General features: G+C 37.8%; 1 long non-coding RNA gene across 1 annotated transcript; it reads left to right on the top strand.

Moving 5' to 3' along the window:
* Positions 1-3,678: 3,678 nt before the first annotated feature.
* On the top strand, positions 3,679-6,152 carry LOC135132561 (uncharacterized). Its single transcript, XR_010281050.1, has 2 exons — positions 3,679-5,842; positions 5,900-6,152. It is a non-coding gene; the product is annotated as an uncharacterized LOC135132561 (long non-coding RNA).
* Positions 6,153-6,849: the final 697 nt, after the last annotated feature.

Here is a 6,849-nt window from a genome sequence, read left to right on the forward strand (position 1 = left end):
GTAAAACTCTAACCAAAATTTGTCTAATCATCCCCACCACTAATGCGATGACGTCACTTCAAAATTGTACACAGTAAATGGGTTTTAAATTGTATAAAATAACATAGACCTACACAATGTAGTTTACGACTCCGAATTGAGTTTTTACCCGAAAAGTCCAGATTTTTGGAAAAAAATCAAAATTATAAAACAACATTTTGCAATTTAATTTTAAATCTGCTAACCCGGTTGCTTTGAAATGTTGCAGATGTTTTAAGGCTGTAAAGAGCATCATAAATCTTTGGTCAAAATATATTTGGTTATCCCCTCCAAACACTTGATGACGTCAGCTCGAAAATTTGCCGAATAAATCCTATCTAGAATGAACAAAATATGATGAGTCTGTACTTGTGATTTATCACTCCATTCATATTTTTTGGATTTCCATGTACAGGGTGACTCAAAAAAAATAATGAATGCGTAAATTTATTTTATTGATTTACTCAGGAACTACAAAACCGAATGCTTTGAAATCTACTGCGAGAAAAAAACATAATAGGCATGCAGTCGTCACGTTTCCGACAGCGAGGGAAGTACTGTCGAAACTCTTTAGAGCGATGCTTTTTCACTTTTTCCCCCAAATGTTTTAAATCTGTGATTCCGGTTTCAGTCCAAGCTTTATCAACTTCTCCGTTATTCATAAGGGTACATACAAAACAGAAAAGAGGGTTTTTCACGTTGCCACCACATAACCACCACTCACTTTGATACATAGTCTTATTAAATTTTCGATGCACGATTTTGTCTTTAACTTTAGACGACACAACAATATCCAAATCGGATCTTGGCGGTCCAACGTTTTTTATTAATAGTTTTTCATCATGGCTTAATTTGTTTTCAGATTGTAGCCGCAAAATTCTTTCAATTGAATTCATATTGATATTATTGACAACTCTAAAACACAGTTTTTTAAGTTTCTTAAAATCACTGCAAACGCACAGACGACTAAAACTGACAAAGTTAGCAAATTGCACTCCACCGTTTTGTTCCAAAATCGATGACTAAATCGATAAAAGTATATGCAATCGTATATGCATTTAAGTACTTAAGTTGCAGTATATAGGTAATTAAGAAGCGATTACTCCCTGCCGAGATGTTGCAATATCGTGCATTTGTGTATATAATCGCGAAGATTGCCAAGTACGGGTCAATGAAAATATTCACAATTTGGCAACATGCAGGACGGGCAAAGGTGTATGATACCCTGCCGAGATGATGTCAGATTGTGTTCTGAACATAGGCAACTTGTAGATTTCGTAATTAAATGCATTTTGATATTTTTAATAGCACGAAGTTCTCACATTTAAGAATGTGCTTTCAATTTGGTGGGGCATTGCCCGTTTGCCCTTCCTGCACCAGCCGCCACTGATCAGATGGTGTCTGATGCCTCGATAGTTGTAAGACCCTAACTTCAACGTAGCGAATGCCATTTACGAAGGTGTTTCTGTCGCAAGCTTCTCTATAATAGTCGGTGGTGCTTCGGAGAATGCTAGACGAGACGTACCATTTTTTTGACATCTGCTGCAAATTCTTGTAGAGATTCTCCAAATTTCTGTGTTCTTGTCTTTAATCGGGCGTCAAAAACTTGCTTTAGATGTTCATCTCCAAATCCCAGTTCTAGAGCAGTAGTTAAGGTTAAGGCACTATATTTGCTTATATCTTCGTCTGACAGAGTTTGAAGTATCTCTAGCGCTGCACCTCGCATAGCTATTACCAAGGTCCTAGCCTTCTGTTCTTCTTCCCAGAGATTCGCTGTTGCTGCTGCCTCCAACTGCTTTTTGTATGATGACCAAGGTAATAATTTCAGAGGCTTCCACGGTCGGAGTCAATTAACAAAAACAATTGCCCTCTCACACCCATCGTCAGTACTTTAGAGTCTCCTACTTATAATACAGCCCAATATCTCGCCCGTATTCTGAAAGAATATACCGGAAAAACCTCCTCGCATATTCTTAACTTCTCACATTTTGTCCAACTGATCTCGGAAATCTCTCTTGATCCCGAAGATATAATTATTGTCAGTTTCGACGTAACATCTTTATTCACAAAAGTCCCTGTAGCCGAGTCCTTAACATTAATCCGTGAATTGCTTTCCAGTGACGGACAACCTCCACTTCTTGGCGATCTCGCGGAGAAATAAGTATTTTACCTTTCAAGGCCAATTCTACAAATAAATCTCTGGTACTCCCATGGGATCTCCTCTCTCACCAGTCGCCGCCAATATTTTCGTGGAAGTCTGGTTCCGACACACTTGTCATATGGCCCCATGGTCAAAACACCCTTTCAGTCTTTCAAGATCATCTCAACAGTCAACACCCCGACATTCAGTTTACCATGGAAGTGGAAATTAATAATTGCCATCCTTTCCTTGATGTTATGGTAACCAGATTACCCGAAGGTTTATCGAAAACCTACTCACATCGATCGATATCTTCACTCTACGTCTCATCACCAAAAACGATCTGTCATTGACTGCCTAATTCATCTAGCCATTACCATTTGTCAACCGGACAAACTCCAAAAAGAATTAAAACATCTCCAGAGATCTCTTCAACAAAATGGATACGACCACCATACTATCAAGTCACCCATTCAACGTCGGCTTAATCCCAACTCTGACAATACTTCAAATCGTCAAGCTGATCTCGTATCGACTGCATATTTCCCATTCATTCCTCAGGTCACCGACCGTCTGGCCAAAATACTCAAAAGGCAAAAAGTTAAAATAGTCTTCAAACCTGCAATTAAAGTTGCACAAATTCTTCCTTCCGTCAAAGATTCCCTCTGCTCCTGTGGTGTAAAATATATAGGAGAAACTGGTCGGTCCATAAAAATTCGAATTCAAGAACACAAACGTTGTCTTAAAACAGGTCTTCTGTCCCACTCTGCCGTAGCTGAACACCAACATGAAACCGGTCACGCCGTTCTGTTTGAAAATTCCCAAGTTCTGTCCAAAGCACCACATTTCTATGCCCGGAAAATCCGTGAAGCTTTTGAAATCCATAAATGTCCTCATAATCTCAACCGAGACAATGGTTATTATCTGTCACATATTTGAAACCCACACTGGATGCAATTGCTCGTTTATCTCCCCCCACTCCGCCCGGAACCGGCCAATCAGCTTCAACCACGTCTCTATAAATAGGTCGCAACCACATTCTTCCCTCCAGAAGAGTTTTCGTTTCTGGTATGGTTGAGGTACTGCGTTGCCGTGGTCTCTTATTCTTAACCCTGCACCTGAAGATGCCACTTACGAAAGTGTGCGAAACGGTAAGCCCAAAAACTCAACTAACACGGTCCCAACCCGGAAAACGATCATGTGATGACCAGGGTGTCCGACCATCATAAGTGGGGACCGACGTCACGAACGTAACATGAACCCATTGTTGCTGTATTTTTTATTATTTGCACAAATTTCTTCATTTTACTCTCCATTCGATCTTCTATACATTCCACTGATTTTTCTAACTGACTTTTTAACTGATGTTCCATAGAAACCTTTTTTTGTCCTACAATATTTTCCATAATTTCCAAATTTGGTTTTACCTCCATCACGTCTTCTTTGAATTGTTCTATTTCATTCTTGTTTGCTTCTAATTCCTTTTGGAACTTTTTAGTTAAGTTGGTGATTATGTCATCTACTTTTTTGTCCATCTTTTCCATTCTTGAGTCCATTTTTCGCCCATTTCTTTGCTTCTTGCATTTATTTTTTCGTCTATTTTTTCCATTCTTGCTTTCATTTTTTCGTCCGTTTCTTTGTTGCTTGTGGTCATTTTTTCGTCCATTTCCTTGTTTCTTGCATCTATTTTTTCGTCCATTTTCTTGTTCCTTGCATCCATTTTTGCAAGCATAGCCATGATCTGTTTCTCAAGTGCTGCAGTCCTTGGTCTAGTCTGGTTAGGCATATATTCTTCCGAATTCTTGTGCGATCTGCCCAGAAGTCGTAAAACCAGTTATTAATCTCAAATCCCACTTCTGACACCAGTGTTAGGATGATCTGATTAAACTCGACTGGAATGGATTCAACGTCTCCCAGTGTCTGGATTACTCTGCCTGCTTCCGACGGTGGTTCCTATTTAAAGAGCCACGCGGTCCTTCTTGAAACGCCTCCGTTACCGCGACTTCCGCTTCCAGGCTCTTCTTTAGCGAACGCCGTCACCGACGATGAGTCACCCATCATCACCGCACATACTAGAAAACCCATAGACGTTGTACCGGGGCGGCGTATGGCTCTATTTCGCAACACTATATACACATAAAGTGTTTCTAAAGACAGTTGGAAACAGAGCTAAATACTTTTATCACTCAGCGGGATATAAATGCCCCTACCATAAATGTTTCAAAGCCCCGCGCCGCACGTCACGATTACGCTCAACAGCAGGCAGTTAAAGGTTGACCAAGTCTAGTGACCAACGCGCGGAATTGTATCTCATACACTAGAACCAGTGCTGTCCCGGCAATAGTTTCATTACAAACTTATTTTTCAACATAATATAACATTTCAAGATCACAAATCTGTGGTCCTGTGGTTGAAAAATTAAAAAGGGCATCAAGTATTATTATTTGAAGTAATATAGTAATATAGAAGTAGTGTTTTTACTAGCTGTAAACACCCCTAGCGACGCACTGGCTACGACCTTGTGGACCAGATCAAGGCGTCCCCGCTACTCTCCGTAAAACACACCTTACTTCAACTGGGGGATTGCAGCGGTGAGATAAATTCCCGCGTACTGCTAAGGGAGGGTATTCTATGCTAATGACACTCATAAAGTGATTAACTCTATTTCCAAATACTTTTAGAAATACTGTACTGAGAAAGCGCTATAGACCCTATCAACGACATCAATGGATTTTCGAATGTTTGTCTTTGATTGTTGCATTTTAATTGTCAACTATCAAATTGACAGTAATGTGACGAGACGAAAATTCGGTCAAAGACAAATCTTCAAAAATTAATGGCTGCCTTTAATAGTGTTTATTACTGCTCTCTCGGTATTACCATTTCATGACACGAGCTAAACGTTTGTAAGAATGCTCAAATAATAATAATAATATTAATAATCTGTTATTGGCTATTATTATTCAATTTTATAAAAACAAACCTGCAAATTTCTCGTAGAATCTCCGAAAATATTTCACTTAGCTACTAATGCTGTAATCAGCAAAATGTGGATCTTTGAAGGTATTATCTGCAAAAGGGAAAGCCAGGGGGTTTAGTAACCTCTACAAAAAGAAAAACACAGACATATGTTTCACCGTTTCTGGACAGTAGATATCAACATGCTCAGTATTTCACACAGTGAGAAAAAATCCTTCATTTAAGAATGGTCTTCATCTCTGAAACACTCTATTCTAAATCGACAGCAGATGACTCAGTACTATTAATTTTCGAGGCTATTCTACTTTCTCTTCTAAGAGGAATTGATATATGATGAATGTGATGACCACTGTCCGGCGAAATTAGTGTTTACCCTGGGCAGTCGCCTAGATAAATGCGTCGCAGTGTATCCGCGTGATGTTGATCAGTGGCTTTGAACGCAACCAATCTACTGTGTCAAGAAAAGAAGTATACCTACACTGAAGCCTCGATGGAAATAGCTAAAGTTACGCTGTCAAATGCCAAGCATAGGTCATTGTTTTGTACCTTGGTGATGAGCTGACTAAAATGACTTTTCAGAATTGAACGAAAGTGAAGAAGACGAAATATTGAAAGAAATGAAGAAAATTTTGAGATTTGAGGGAACGATTTGAAGGAAATACTGAACCAAGATTTTAGACTTGTAGAGTTGGTAAATGAAAACAGGTAATCAATTAAAATTTTATTACATAAGCTATTTTCGATATCACAAAAAAATTACAGGTAATGTGGCAGTATCGAGGCAAAACCATTAACGTCTACATTTTTCCAAATGTTCGTTTTGAAAGTATGTTTGACTAAGGACAACTCAAAGGGAACTTACCAAATTTATGAGGTTTTTCATTTTTCTCTTACCCTATAAGTAGTTGAGGTGAAAAGTTTTTTAGTTATAGTGTATGAATGTCTTATATAGATTTATCTTTTTTTATTTGTGCGATCATTCGTAGTTTTAATTAATAAAGATGATAAAAGATAATTATTGAATCGTATTATGTGTCTCAATTTGCCCCACATTCCTTTATTCTGAAAATTCGCTTCTTGTTTAATAACGTGTAGCATTTAAATAATGACAAGTATTTTATTCACTTCACAATTAACAATTAAGAAGTATGGTTCGACTTCAAATGTTGCTTTACGAGCTCATGACGCATTCGGAATTATACTAACATTGCAGACCCTTTTTTAAGTTCTTAAACTAGGAAATATATATAAAAGAATAACAAATACATATATTAATTATATCAAAAGCATAGATATGTATTTTTCTCTGTGTGTGACTTCGAATTTGTTTGTTAGGTTGATCTCATGGCCGGCCATTCGCTACAAAAAAAATCTATAATTTATCTAACAGATCGCGACGTACCAGCCTCTCTAAAATTATTGAATCAGAAAATTTAAAAAGTGATTAGGTACAGATGTTATCTAAATAAATAATAATTCAAGACACAACCAGAAATATAACTATAAAACCATTTTTGACATCCTACTTATACCATTAAAAAAAATTGGTCTAAAGAGTTCCGACTGTACGTCGCTCGCTGTCGGAAACATGACGACTGCATGCCTATTGTGTTTTTTTTCTCATTACATTTTTGTAGTGACGCAATTAAAAAAAATGCGATGACGTCATCAACATTTTGCCTTATTGTTTTAATATATGTGTAGATTTCTAT

Source organism: Zophobas morio, unplaced genomic scaffold (assembly GCF_036711695.1).
Source record: "Zophobas morio isolate AGI-343-1 ecotype UQ-CSIRO unplaced genomic scaffold, CSIRO_AGI_Zmor_V1 ptg000021l, whole genome shotgun sequence".
In the NCBI taxonomy this organism is placed as follows: domain Eukaryota; kingdom Metazoa; phylum Arthropoda; class Insecta; order Coleoptera; family Tenebrionidae; genus Zophobas; species Zophobas morio.